The following is a 16,014-nucleotide window of genomic DNA, read 5'->3' as shown; positions in this document are numbered from 1 at the left end:
GATGAAAATTTAGAAAGCCACAAAGGTATCCAACCGCAAATACAGAAATGTATAATATTTATGAATGTATCCCACTGAGGCTTCTTTTTCAGCAGTGCTGAAAAAATTAAAGCTAACATTTGTCGTTGAAAAGAATTGGATTTAATTACTATGAATCATTATAATTGAACAAGGGTCATGCTATTGTAGCACATTACCTTTCTGAAAAAGTATCATTACTTTCATGTTCTTTGCAGGTAATTTTGATTCAAACAAATACAAAAGTTCCTGACCTATTGATTTTTGTATATTTGCTCTTGTATTTTAACCATCACTATATACATTAATAAATAATGAACTCCAAATCACATGGGGCTGGAAATTTGCCAGACAGGTTGTGGTCTAGAGTCTTGATGAAATTATTTTATTTTTAGCAACAGCATTGCTTTATAGCTTCATATATTTCAAGGCCAAAAAGAAGCATTACGATAATCTGGTCATCAGCATAACCCAGAATACAGAATTCCTCCTACCAATTCCTGCAATGCAAAGAATTAATCTACGCTCTTCTTATGTAACATTAAGATCCTTTATAACACCAAAGGCTGCTTTTCGATCCTGTATTGCCAGACTGTACCCTTCACAACCTTTTTTTTTAAAGACCTTCTTGGAGAAAGCCTTTACTTCAAACTAAATATGGATCATTTCTAAAAGAGAGCAGCAGTCACCCCACAAAGGCTGCTTTTGTAACACATGACTGAAAAATCAAGCATGTTTATACAGAATAACAGCAGCATGGAAACCCCCAAGCTAGTAGAGATCTGAGCCAATAAATCCAACATTGCAGCCTGTGCTGACCCTTCAGTTAGAATCTAGAAGCAGTATAACCATGCTAGTCCTGTGCTGCACCTACACAACTATATGGCTTTCCCAGAGTGGGTCTGTTTGTGGTAACTTACGTTTCACACTGTGTCCCACATCACTCCTGGTACTACAGTTAGCACATGTGGTGCCAGATGAGGTGTTTTAACCCATCCATGGTGCACAGTGAAGGCCAAGAGTTTCTCTGCACCTACTGGTCCAGACATGCCTCAGTGGCACGTAACATGTTATAATAAAATGACATCTAAAAAGTCTACGTAAAAAAAAAAAAAAAATTTTTTTGAAGTTGCACAGGGAGCATGCCAGAATCAGCATGTAACACCCACCTTATATATTTTCCTTATCATAAGAATCTCTAATGAATACTAAAAATAAAATACTTTCTTACCATGAAAACTTACTGAAGCAGAAACCTTCCTTTCCCATTTGAGTTCAGCAGCTGCTAGAGTTATGCTCAAATTGCTCTCTTTCTCTCAATACTCAGGATGAATATTCATCCATATTCAATGAACATTTAATTAGTCCATACAAAGAGAAACAGTTTCAGCTGGAAGGAATTAAAAAGTCCTAGCTCAGAAAACTCTGCAGCCCTGAGTCAGCTCAGGATGGAGGCTCAAAGTCTGTGAGACAATGAAGGGAGCTGGTCCTACTTATCCCACAGCTGGGTTGTCTATGCAAAGTCATGAACTACTGGACTAAACAGAGCAACAAGAAGGTTGGGATTAGGTAAGCATTCATCCCAGATAGTCGAATGGCAGAAGAGAAATATGCCTGAGCTCCAGTGGCTGATGCTGTCCAAGAAGACAGGCAATGGATCTGCAGGGAGAAAACAAGCAGAAAATGGTACTGGCTAGAAAGCACTGCAGCAAGAAAAGCAGAGGGAAGAGAGAGAGGAAATACCAGCAAGGGTTTGCCAAGGAATGGGTGGCTGGCCCAAGGAGCAGAATACTAGGGTAAATATCTTGGTGAAGACTGTGGGATTGTTGGAGGGCAGAGAGCAAAGCTATCCTGTTGCCAAAATGCCTTTGGATAAAAATTTATTTTGTGCAGTATCCCAAGTATGGGCTCTGAGAACATATGTGAAAGTGTCCTTCCAAAAAGACAATGGGAAGAGAATTCCTGTATGCACACACACAGGATGTAGGCATGAACTATGGAAACAGGGCTCACGGAGTTGATAGGTCTAAGGCAATTTGGGCCAAGCCCACTCTCAGCACTTTGTTGCTTAGTAAACCACAGCAGCCTGGGTGGGACTACAATCCAGGGCAGACACTGAGGACTGCAAGTTGGAACTGAGGCATATATATACCATATAATTCTTTATGTGGTTGAGGTCCTCATGGATGGTCTTGGAGAAGCACCGAGAACTCACAAGCCCTTTGGAGTCAATGTCAATGTGGTACGCCTAACTCCTCAGGCACCCCTATTTGGGATCCCAAAATAGACACACCAAGGGAGCAATTTAGATGCCTAAACATACATGTTTAGACTCTCTTGCATATCTTGTGTGGTCTCCAATTGTTACTCCACAAAGGAATAACATTCACATAGGTCCTGTTCATACCTACCAATCCTAAGAGGATGTCTCAGGTTCTTGGGACATTCATGTCAGCAACAGTTTCCAAAACTCTGGTCAAATAACTGAGAACTTTCTTAAAGGAAGTCATAGAAAGCTGGAAAAAAATGAGGTTGGACAAACATAAGAGAAAGTAAGTTTGCAACAATAAAACCCAGAGTTATTGGTGAATCTTTTAACAGTTAACAAAAGTAGAAATTGAAACCTTGATCTGATGTTACTCACTGAAAAAAAGAATTAGGTATAGCATGTGTTAAATTATCCTTTTATCACCTACGAAAGAACATCGAACTTTGCCACTTATTATTGCCATTAGATGGCCTATACTTAGTCACATCTAGACACAATTATTGCCACAGCGCTAGCTGCAGCAGGTTATTTCAAAACATACCCCAGCTTTTGCTATTTTTGCACTGCTGGGCTCCCAATTAAAAGAAAATTACTGAAGGCCCATTTCCTCAGCTTAGCACTCTAGGAGCTTGAAAAGTAAGAATGATTTCTCATCAAGAGCTGTGAAATGAACATGGAAATGGGGTAGACCTTTTCTTCCCTTTGGATTACAGGTTCACATCATTTAGAATTAGAGAAAGTCTGCTCAGTATAACCAGATCAAAGCAGTCCTGTAACCAACAAAACTAGCTGAAGAGCAATCAGCACAAGCTGGCAGAGTCATCTGTAGTGAAGGATGGTTTGAGACACAGAGATGGACCCTATCACAAGGACTGTGGGATCTGTCACCACCAAAGCTTTATGAACCTCACAAGCATATTTCTTTTTCTTTATGTCTTACTAGTAGCAGTATAATGCAACAGAGGCAACTACAGCCTCATTCAAATTTATTATGACATGCAATGAGTTTCCTGAGAGCTTTTTTTTTTTTTTAATAACATTTAAATGCATTTATAGATCTTGTGTATTGTTGCGGCTGTGAACTAATACTCTGGGCCTTTCTCTGACTATCCACAGCCATGTTGCCACTCAAGCAGAGCATGGCAAGGGGCAGATAGGAGAAAGGTACAAGTGTTTTTACAAGATAACAGACTTTTGTGCATGTGTTTTCCAAAATATAAGAACTGTTCACATATTATTAGTACTATCTTGATAATGAATAACCTTTACTGTTCTTGTTTTGTATGACATTGTTCTGTTAAACCTTTGTTGTGCACTCAGTATACACTCATGCTCACASACTCATATGTCTACTACAAAATTTTCTGTTGAGACTCCCACAAGCTAAAAAAAATTAGAGACACCAGAGTTGAGAAAGATGTAATAGTTTTGAATCATGACCAGCTTTATAATTTTAGTAAGAACTAAAAATATGACAACAAAAGTGCTGAGCCTTTGCATTTCTTTAAAAACTATTCCTTAGATCTCAGTTTTCACTCTGTCCTTCTTGGCTAAAACTGAGGATCTTGACAGGACTGTAATATCTGAGCCAGCTTCTCTCAATTATAATTATAAAATCATTTTTTTCTCTGTGAGTTAGATAGCAAAAACCAAGAGCTTGAGCAGCATTCAGAGAGGGATTAGCCTTTCTACGGATAATGAAAATTTCCACAAGAGTATTTGAACTGGTATATTTTTTCTTCTTTTAAAAAGGACATAAACTCCCCTCCCCCCCACCCCCTCAGGGCATAAATCAAACCCTAACTGACAATATAAAGAGAATTTGGAAACAGATTATTCCATGACTGTTTACTCGGCAATTTCTTGCACTGCTCGCTGCATCCTTGAAGCTGGAGATGATCAGACACTGTTGATAGAGGCAAGATGAGGCTTTGATGGCATAAAACAAAGACGGCTGCATTACAGCTGTAGATTGCTAATGCTGCTGAGTTAAACTGTAGCATAATGTCTCCTTTACAGCACAGCGAAGAGAATGCATTGTATTTCAGATTACACCGCACTTCTCGGTGCTTCAGAAAAGCAAAATACACTGCTAGTGACTCTGGAGGTGAAGCTATGCAACAAGCCAAGTCCTCTATCCATCATTTCCAGTTTTTGAAAACAAAAGGGCACAAGGGTAGCTCATGTGTTCAGAAAGAAATACCATGATAGACCTGAAAGTCCATGTTACTCAGCACTCCACTGCCTGCCCTGTTATACATGCAGTTAATCTAATTCTGTATATTGCTATCAGACTCTGCACACAGGATTCCTCTGGCCTGCTGTGGTTAGGCCTAATGAAAATGAGAGTTTTCTGTTTGGAACTGCATAGTTCGCTCTGAGTTTTGTAGTGATTTATCCTATTTATTATGTACAAAGAATGCACTAAATCATACTCCAAATTACTGCACTTACTCTTTGAGCACAAAGTTAATTTTCTGAGACTTTTCAAGGGAAGCTGTTAATGGCTGTATGAGCTAAATTTATTTTGTGATGAGACCTTTAATTTAGCAATCAGTGTCAGACCTTTTCTCTGTCCCCAGTGATCTGTGCATTGGCAAGTCTGCATATGCAAGCACTTACAAAGGAATCAGTCTTGAGAAACTCTGGTTAGCTTTCTTCTTTGTATTGCTGGGTTTGAGGATTGTTTATCAGAGTCAACATGGTTGAAAGTTTTTCTTTAAAGAAAGTCTTTGAAATTACGTTCTCCTTCAGAGAAGCCTGAAACTCTCTTAAAATAACAACCTCCTTATCATCACTCATAAAACTGAGACTACATAATAGCCTTATTTAGGGGGGTTGACTTAACCCTGTCAGCATCTCCTGGGAAAGAGCACAGTAGACATTGGCAAAATGACTCCCATAAGCCCAGTCTTCATAAACACTTCTTTCTGTCTTTTACCTGCATAGAAAAATGGCTTTGCTCCTATTTATGACTGAGGAAATCCCAATTGTTCCTGCATAGTCAGTTCCCTGGGGGAGCAGCACTGTCAGGCAGGGCCCTGAGTCCATTAGTAGTCCTTAACTACACTAAGCAGGCTCACCTGGATCTGCAGCCACCCCCTCTGCCTGCTGGCCCGGGGGTTTCATTCAAGCTGAGGCCTGGACACCCAGACCTGCCCTGAGCTGTGCTGTAGGTGAACTTGTGTCCAGCCCTGTCTCCTGCTGCCCTGGTTTGCTGGACTTCCTGGACAGACCTTGGACCTGTGTTGTAGGTACTGTGTCTCTAGGCATCTCCTGCAGTTCCTGATGGGACTCCCTGGATGGACCCTGGACCTGATTCGTTACCTCGTCTGGTCTGGGACTGCTGACAGACCCTGTTCCTCTCATCACCTGATGTGGTCAGGGAGGCTGCTGCCCACCTGTGCCACACTCACCTTCGGCTCTCACCTCTTTCTCCCTCATGGACCAGCCCTGCTCTTGCTGTCTCCTGACATGCACAAACCAAGCAACCACTGTGTGCAGACAATCTGGTAATTTTACTGGTTTATTGCAAAGGTGACACTGAAGTGAGCACACTAATGAGTGATGGCACCAGGGCTATTGATTTAACTTGGCTATAAAATACAGCTTAACAAAAAAATCAGAGAATTTTTGTTTTGTGGCAAAGTCTAATTTTTCAGCATTTGTGTTAAAACTATTGATAAAAATCACTGAAACATTAATTCTTCCATATTTTAAAAGCAAGAGTGGAAATATCTGCACTTCTCATGGAATGAAACATTCTGGGAAAATTAGGAAATTGTGAGCATTTCACTTGAATGTTTACTTTTTGAGAAAAAAATAACATTCACATATCTGCATGATTTATTTTAAATTATTGAACTATTATTATATGAATTATTGAATTATTATTATATTATTATTATATTATATTATTGAATTATTATATGTTGTTTCAAACCAGTTCAATCTTAAACTGGTTCCTTAAGGCAATTCACTAGCTCATGAATGTTATGGTTTATATGATGGTACTTCCTTATTTTCCTATAGATTAGGTTTAACTGTATTTCTTATGCTGCATGCTAAATATGAAGCACTCTATGATGCATTATGCAGGTCAGTCATGCATCATAACATTTCAATTAGAGGTTATTTATAAGTATAAAGGTTACATGTATCTGTCAGACCATAGTCAAGGGCTGTAAACAACTCAGATTTTGGTGAGATATATTTTATAACAAAAAGATACTAAGTATGCATCAGAAACTACATAAAGTCTAGTCTATTTGTGAGCTAAAATGATTGGAAGTATATTTAATCAATTACTCACAAATTTAATCAAGAAGAGAAACTGCCCATAGTTTAGAGCACAACTAAAGAAGTAGATTGCAACTAATTAGATAAAGGCAAGATACAGAATGTAAACAAGTGTTTACACACTCTTTGACATTTGTACTTCACTCTTAATACTGGATTACAAAATGAACTAACGAGGCAGGACAGACACCTTCCGGGAGCCTTTGCAGTTGATGTTTAGTTGAATCAGCCACGTATCCCAGCAGGAAGGTGGCTGTATTGGAACTGGCTTGCCCATAGGACTGTTAGTTGCAAGTTTTACCCCTCTTTTGTAGGATACAGTCAAACCTGTTAGTTTAAACTAGATTAATCTGATTTCTGTGGGTGTGGGGAGGTTTCCCAGCTGAGAACGACTTCAGGCAGAACTGCCCACCGCCTTGCATCCACTATGGTTATCCTGTGGAATGGACTGAAAACCTAGTTGAGCTAATGGAGAAAAATTCCTTTTTTTTTTTTTTTTAGTTGGAGCTTTTTTGTAGGGTCAAATTTCCAGCCTGTTCCAGCTTAACTGCACAGTCACAACCAATGACACACAAAGGAGGTAGTGGGAACGTGAAACCAGGAAAAGGAAGGAGAACTGGAATGCCTCTTTGGAAGTCATTTGATCTTGCATCAAGTGAAGATGATCTATCAGGTCTTCTCATTTCCTTTCCAAGATTAGTTTAAACAGTTTAGCTTAAACCTATGCAAATAACTCTCCAGTAGCTAAAGGTGCAGCATACCTTGGAGTGGAATTCAAGCTATCAGGTTCTCCTGGGCTTACGAGCAATGTGGTGGGGTGCCACCAGGGAGACAGACTTGCAGCACATATGCAGATTTTTAAAAAGCAGCATTCACATTCATTATTTGCAATTTCAATTACCTGTTGTGCCTAACTGCCCCTTCTGTTAATATCAGACCAAAAGAGTAGGCAGCCCTGTGTTTCCATACTTAACTGTGGAAGCAGTTTTGCCATGGTACTGACTGTTACCAAATGTTAATGTTGACAGAAAAATGTAGACAAACATATATTTAAGACTGCTTGGGTGTTTACTAAGACTTTGCAAGCCCTCCAGTTAGGGAGATTCTTCTGTTTTTTAATCTTCAGTCTTCTCAGCTTCCTTTTTTCTTGTAATTTGTAGTTTAATTACTTAAATATAGTATTTTCACAACCAAAAATTCATTTCAAAGGAAAGAAACCAGACAAATCTTCTTCACCATCTACTTTAACCTTTCAGGCTGGATTTTCTGAGAAACCCAGGGAACCTTGATCCCCGCTGCCATCAGAACAGCTGAACTCCTAACTCTTCTAGATCATTTTTAAAGATCTTGGGTCTGAGTCAGTTTCAGACTACTCTTTTTTTTTTTTTTTTTTTTAAAGAAAATCAAACTTTCTTCCCTCAAACACATACATACTTGCTTAAAGGAGTACAGTCTGCTTCTCCATTTAATAAACAAAAAAAAATTATCTGATGCAATGATCACAATTGCTTTAATATTGACTCTGATACCTGTGAGGCATTTCTGGGGACTGAAAGTTGTTTATGAACAGCTTGATTTTTTCAATATACAATTTCATTTTTTCTCACTCTTTTTAATTCTACTTGAAGTTTATATATTTTCCATTACTATAAAATTGACAGTCTTTGAATACACCAAATATAAAGACACCATTAAATGGCATTTATGAGCATCACTTTATGTGGAAAGAAATCACTAAAAGATCTGCTGAGTTTATAACTAGGAAAGCAGAACAATTCTTTCTTTCCAACATAAAAAGCCTTTTTTATCTAAGCGAAGACTTAGAGTAACTGGAAGTTCAATATCATGCCTTTGAGAATTACAATATGCTTAGACCAAAATAAAACTGTTTGAAAGGAAGTATTAAATAGTGAGAAGTAGTTATGTGTGGTAATTTTCTAAAATATTTGTATTTCTCCTTTCAGTCCCAGCCACTTTTTTATCTACAGTATCATTTTTCACTTCATATCCAGTTCAAAATTTAAAATCTGAAGAAGGCTTTGAAGTGTCTCATTTACAGCAAAAAGCACAAGTAGAATACTACAGTTTTTTTTTTTTTTTTTTTCCTGTCCTGGTGTACTGGAGAGACAGAGATTGTGGAGACCCTTGAGCATACACCCAGGCCCATACAGAAAAAACATGACCTGAATCCCTGCACTAAGGGCATGATAAAAATATTTATTCAATCACAGGTTATGTTATATCTACAGACTCTATCCTGATTTTATATACATCAGGATGTCTGTTTTGGTGGGAAGAAGACTGACTTCTCTTGGGAAAAGCAAGCAGCAAGGTCTGTTTCCCAGAGGCGCTAAAAGGGAAAACATATTTCTTCTCCTTCTGATCTTCACACCACACTGCAAATATGTGCAAACTCAGTGGCCATTTTTTATCTCAAGGCAGGGTTTCTGCATTGGTGTTTCCAAAGCGTATATGCAACTGCAGTAATACTAGTTAGAGTAAATGCATCTGKCTCATCACTTTATTCCAGGTCCTTGGTAATATCTTGTGATCCATATCTTTGAATCTTTTGACTGCTGTTTTAGAACCTCTAAGTCTCATGAAACACTATGTCATTTCTGGTCTGGGACTAGCATCACTTGACCCGTCCATTTCAGAAGGGCCTATATGATTTATAAATACTTGCAGTGCATCTATTAAATATCTGAGCAATACATCTTGGCTTCTGAAATGGTATGCCAGCATTATAATGGTGCTCTGCTCAGGCATAGACATTTTGTATCTCAGCAGAATTAACTAGCCTGGGTAGAATGCTAGGAAAATGTAGTTACTTTGCTTCTAGTCCCAAAATCAGTATATTCAGAACCAGTTTGTCTATAGTACAGCATTGTGCCTATGAGATGCCCCTGTGAGAAGGGCTGAAATCCAAAGAGACACTGGAGCCATGAGTGTATGCTTATTTCACAACTGCAGCTGATCATAAATAAAAAACTTTGGAAACTTTAGTTTTGATTTCTTGATATGCACGCACATGCATGCATGATTTGGTGGAACCTGAAGACAAAATTTTCCCTCAGCTCATGATAACGCAGAAGCAATGACAATATAAATCAAATTTTTCCTCTTCCCTTGCTATGTATTTCTTGTTGTTGTTGTTGTTCCTAGAATAAATAAGTAACTGCCATTTCCTGGGCTTTTAATCCGTAGTCTTTTAAATACTAATTCCACAAAGAAGGGTGAAATGAGTTTCTTAGAAGCGCTACAGTGTAATATTTTGCCTGGAACCATAGCCTTGGCTTTATGCAACTTATTCCTCTTTCTGCACTGTTATCTTCTTTTTCAGTGTATATATCTGAATTCCACCTAGAAATATTTTAACATTCTCTGAAGTCAGTGAAATAGCATTTCCATTTTCTAACATGTTTTATTGTAGAACTTTGTGAACCTACACTGGTAAATACAAAGAATGTGGCATTATATTGCGTTCTGCAACAATGAGAGAAAGAAATTTATTATTACAAATTTATAACCATGTTAGCATCTTTTGAAAGACTGTTTTGAACCACAGTTTGTGAAATAATGTGTAATTAGCTGGTTTGTTGTACAGGTAGGATTGCTGCTCATTCATATCCTATATGGGCAGTCTGAATATCTTCACACAACTCTCTCTTTTACAGCAGAGACACTTCATTTGTTTTGCCCATCGCTTGTGACACTGAGATTAAATTCAGTTTAGAAATTCACAACTGTTGCAGATCAGACAAAATAAACATGTCTTTCTTTGGGTGTGCCATGGAGAAGTTTCACATATTTGAGAATTCAACAGGAACACCAGTAGACTGATACTAATTTTACTATCACACACCCACCCCTGCAGCATGGGACAGCATATCAGCTCTATACTCATGTAGGAGGAGCATATCCTCCTTCCCCGTTATTCTAGCATAAACAGGTCTCACAGAAATCTTCAGTAACTCCAGATCCCTGTGTTTACAAGAGTCACCACAATGAAGACTTGTCTGCATTGATACAACAGATTGAACTGTCTAACTTTTTCTCCTTTTTTCTCTATGTGGACACTTGCTTAAAGCCATTTCCGCTAAAAGGAAGGCAGGTATCCATTTAGGTGTAGAGCTAGCTGCTGTGATTTGCTTCAGGGAAACCATGGGCAAAAGGGTACCTCTCCACACGCACATTTAACATGCAACGGATTCACAGAAAAGCATCATGGAAACCTGGAGGAAACTGTGTGAGGATTGCTATAACCCTGGAAGACAGAGAGACTGGCCCTACATCAGAAAGCAAAGGGAAAAGGAGCTTACTATCTTACAAGGACCCACAAAGTAGACCACCTTTCAAACCCTTTTTAAGTTCTTTCATCCACATTCAGAAGGTCTAACTTTTATCTATTGCCTTTGTTACTATATCACAGTTAAGTGTTTCACATTCTAATAAAAGAGCGTTAGGATAAAGCAGAGGGTTTTTCCCCAGAAAATATGGGTGGCTCCATGTCCTCGCTTCAGCTGACATTGGGTCCCTCATGGCTGCCAATTCCTATTTGGCAGTTCTGACAACCTGCTTTTCCAGGTGGTGATACAGGTGATGCACTAGCTAAAAAAGGCTGCCAGTGGGTACATTTGGAGTGATGGGGGCAGGGGGAAGGCACGTAGAGGGCCCGACAGAGGCTGTGTCTTCTCCCACTCCTGGCTGTGCTGACTAGAGAGCAACAAAAAGAGACCGATTTTGCTAAAACATGGTATGCAAAATATTACAGCCACATTCACTGCAAAACGTATGTCGATGAAGTAGATTAATTTTGGCACCTCTCCACTTCTGTGATACTTTGTGACTGTTTCTTCTTTCCTCATAGCAGTTAGTGGTAAGCTGGAATGGTAAGAATGATATCGAGGAGGGTTTTTTTTCTTTCTTTTTCCTCTGCATGTGTGTGAACACATGTTCTAGCTCTTAAGAACTGAGGAAGTGTGGAAAAGCTACAAAATGACTTTCCCTGCCTCCTTTGAAAAAAGAGAAACATAAATGATGAGCATAATTCTGCACTAGTAAAAGGAAGGAAAAACATACCAGTAGTGGTATAAAAAAAAGTTTGAAATTTCTAGCTTTTGTAAGATACTGCAAAAGGGTCCTGCACCTGGGGAGGAATAACCCCCTGCACCAGTACAGGTTGGGGACTGACCTGCTGGAAAGCAGCTCTGCGGAGAAGGACCTGGGAGTGCTGGTGGACACCAAGTTAAGCCTGAGCCAGCAATGTGCCCTTGTGGCCAAGAAGGCCAATGGTATCCTGGGGTGCATCAGGAAGAGTGTTGCCAGCAGGTCRAGGGAGGTGATBCTCCCCCTCYACTCAGCCCTGGTGAGGCCMCATCTGGAGTASTGYGTCCAGTTCTGGGCTCCCCAGTACAAGAGGGATGTGGCACTACTGGAGCAAGTCTAGCGAAGGGCTACAAAGATGATTAGGGGACTGGAGCATCTCTCTTATGAGGAAAGGCTGAGAGAGCTGGGCCTGTTTAGCTTGGAGAAGAGAAGGCTGAGAGGGGATCTTATCAATGTGTACAAGTATCTGAAGGGAGGGTGTCAAGAGGATGGGACCAGACTCTTTTCAGTGGTGCCCAGTGACAGGATGCAAGGCAACGGGCACAAACTGAAACACAGACACTTCCATCTGAACATGAGGAAAAACTTTTTCACTGTGAGGGTGACAGAGCACTGGAACAGGTTGCCCAGAGAGGTGGTGGAGTCTCCTTCTCTGGAGATATTCAAAACGCGCCTGGATGCAATCCTGTGCAATGTGCTCTAGGTGACCGTGCTTGAGCAGGGGGGTTGGACTAGATGATCTCCAGAGGTCCCTTCCAACCTCAGCGATTCTGTGATTCTGTGATTCTGTGAAAACTTAAGCAATGTCAAAAAAATCACGAGTTGGAATGACTGAATACAGTGCAAAAACTTTTAAGGGCTTTGCCAAAGGAGGTTGCAGGTTAGGACTGCTTTTTGTGCTGCCAGTTGTTACTGGGTTCTTTGGAGACAGGAGTATCTATGGTGGTCTTTACTAATGTCTCTTTATCAATTATTAGAGGTTTGGGGGTGTTATGTGGTTTCAAGAATAAGAAAGCTGAATTAGATGCTCTACCAGTTATCCTACATGGAGTGCGGGTGGGAGATTTGGTTGATTTTCTTTGTGGATCCTGATCAAATTGCTGCAACTTTAAAAATGCATAGAACACAGTTTAAATATATAGAATGACATAGTTTTATTTCTTGAGGGCTGCTTTGGCAGGTGATACACGTTTGGATTATTTCACTAGCAATCTGTGCATGAGAACATCTCAGAACTGGAGACACTTCTCTCAGCAGAGAGGCACCTGCAGCTCCTTTCTTCTCCATTGAATTGTCAGGGCCCTGAGGGCACCCCCAGCCCTCCCTGTCCCTGCCCACCCTCGGCTGCCCTCCCCATCCTCGGCCCCATCTCAGCCCAGCCCGGGGCCATCAGTCGCAGCCCCGCGACGCCAGGCTGCAGCAGTGCCGGTGCCGGCTCCAGCCCCGCCATGGCCTGGCTCCGGCTCCGGCCCCAGCCCTGGCCCTGACCTGCCGGCAGCCCCTGACACCGGCACCAGCAGCCCCCGGCCTGCAGTGGCCTGGAGTAGTTAGAGTTTGAGACTGCATAAATTCCTTCGTTTCTGCAAATTAATACACATCCACAAAGTTCAGTGGCTTTGCTCCAATTAAGAGGACCCCAAGAACGCTGTTTCTATTTATTAGGTCTTCCCCAGAGGCCATTTGATAGGTGCTTCTCAGATACAAAGAAAAATAGAAATAATGGAGCTTCTCAGTCAGATGCCTGAGTAAGCCAATTGACTTGGAGTTGCCAGTCAGACTCCAGGGGTTCTTTTCTGTTGCTGTTTTTATTCCTTTACAGAGTACATAAATTGTACAAATTGAACTTCGATCACACAAATCAAAGGACAGTGAAGACTGACTTGTTCTGCATTTATCCCTGAGTGTGGTCTCCATTACCAGCATTTCTGACAAGCCTTTCAAAGACAGAAAAATACTCCTAGAGCTTAGCTCTATGAAGAAAATGCATGAAGCAGTTCTGGTTTTATCTCAGAGGAAGTGAACTTTTTCTTTCACTATTGATCAGCTCATTTTAAGAAAACATTTCCAAATGTGTTGTATCAGCTTGTATGTTGTAGCTGTATGCAGGTGGAGTGAAGGGTTCAAAATAAAAATAAAACTAAATCCATAAATCCTTATTAACTATGGCAAGGCAGGATCCTTAAAGAAAAGTTACTAAGCTGAGACAGATCAGCGGTCTGTTTATTTAGCATTCTATTTCAAAGAGTTGCCAGTGCTGGATGTTTCAGAAGTTGCTTGAACTGCTTTCTCTTGGGTAGAGGTATCATCACTGTGAGTGGGCAGGTTACCTCTACAGATGTGAGAAGATCTGTGCATAGTCCTTGGTATAGAAGACCATTAATAAGGATCTCTATAAGACCTGGGAGTGGGGAAGCTGGTGAACAAATCATAAATGAGGAGAAATTGTTGGACTTTCCAAAAGTTTTGTAGTGACACAGAGTTATGAATGGACAGTAAATGATATGTGGTTCTTATAACTGGCATAGCTACCCATTTCTAATTATGCCACAAGTTATCGAGAAATTTTTTTAGGGCTATTTTCCTGTTGCTTTAAGAAGCTGCAAATAGTGATGCATTTTAAGCTCCAAACAAAACACAGACCATAACTATCTGTGGCAAAAAAATACACAATATATATCAGAATATAATGCATTCAGATTGCCTCAATGTAGTTAATGGTCTTCCATAATATTTATTTAGGATTTTGAAAAATCTCATAATAGAAAGGACAAAAATGAGAATGTGCTTATTTAAAGAAGATATAGGTATTTAGTCAATTTTAAAATTAATTGTCTTGTTTAGCTATTACTGATTATTAATATTGCAACTTTTGACTTTCAGAAGACACTGAATTTCATCTAAGTCTGCTAATTTTGCTAATATTTTACTGCATTTTGCTTCTTTCAAAACAGTGAAGCTTTCTTCTTAAAATTTTTGGCTCCACAGAATGCATTCTCATCTGGTAGAGGTATTTATAGGATACTTTGAAGTATATATATATGTGAATTTACTCATTTTGAATTATTTGGTCACAGTACTTGGTTTTCTCTGAGGAAGGTTAACTAAACATCATGAAAACAATCTTCTCCTAAGACCCATCAACCCCAAATTTCTATGCATAATGGATATAGCACAGAGTGTATAATATTTAGCCATACCACAATTTATGACTTGAACTGCACCAAAACTAAGGGGATAATGGGGGAGGGAGATAAGAGTAAATTAGTGGTCTTTAGTAAATTTTAGAAGTTAAATCTGATTGATTTTCATCAAATTTCTTGTCTCAGTACACACCCAGTGAATTTTAGAGAGCTGATCTATTTTGTGAAAGGAGAGCACAGGACTGGCAGAGATGTTCCCAGAGAATTCACACGGTTACTGAAATACAACAGCGGTGCTGCCTTTGAGGGTTCAGACTCTGCTATGTTCTACAGTATAGTCTGTCTGGAAAGCATGTGCAGATCTCACTCCAGTTAGCAAATCACTTCCAGCCAGCGCAGGGGGGAAAAATACTTCTGAATCTTGCTTGGCATGCTGGTTGGACTGCCAACTGACATTTTTACAAACTAGCAGACATTTTCTCTAGGCACATATTTTTCTCCATGGCATTGTTTCGGATGCTATGTACAGAGACTTTTGTTGAACTCATTTTTTAGTCTTGGCTTTGAGCCAGACTCTTAGATATATCAGCTCCTCTGTTGCTTTACACTATGCCTACAGTTCTCACAGAAAGAAAGAGACAATGAATCAAGAGCAGCCTCTACACAACACTGATTTAGTTTTTCTTTGAGAGATTTGAGTGAGGTGTCACACCACACTAAAGATATATTTTTAAAAAAGGAAAAAATGTTTAAATCGATCTGAAATGAAGAGGTTGTTTTTCTGTGACTTACAATCTTTTAGGGAAAGACTTGTTAAAGAGCGAAATAAGGTCTTTTGTGAAGTAAAGTTGTTTTGTGCCGCATGAACACTTAAAAGCTGAGATGATTTTTCCGTGTGAAAATAATTTTAATTACAGTTTTCTAGGTGTATAACGGCGTATAAGCCAAGCAGGATGATCACAGCTAGATAACTTATTATACAGTTAACATTAGTTAATGCATTCAGCTGCAGCTGGTTATGTAAATGAACATTTCTTAGGACTTGGAGCTTTTCCTGTATATTGTGGAACACTGTGTTGTTTGTTTTATCCAAAAGATTCCAAGGCATTCACAGTGATATAGTTTTAAGTGATATCAGAAGTGGGTATCCTTGGTGGGAGTATTACATTTTTAACTGAA

Source organism: Apteryx rowi, unplaced genomic scaffold, assembly GCF_003343035.1.
Source record: "Apteryx rowi isolate R43461 unplaced genomic scaffold, aptRow1 scaffold_374, whole genome shotgun sequence".
In the NCBI taxonomy this organism is placed as follows: Eukaryota; Metazoa; Chordata; class Aves; order Apterygiformes; family Apterygidae; genus Apteryx; species Apteryx rowi.
This window is presented reverse-complemented; position numbering follows the sequence as displayed.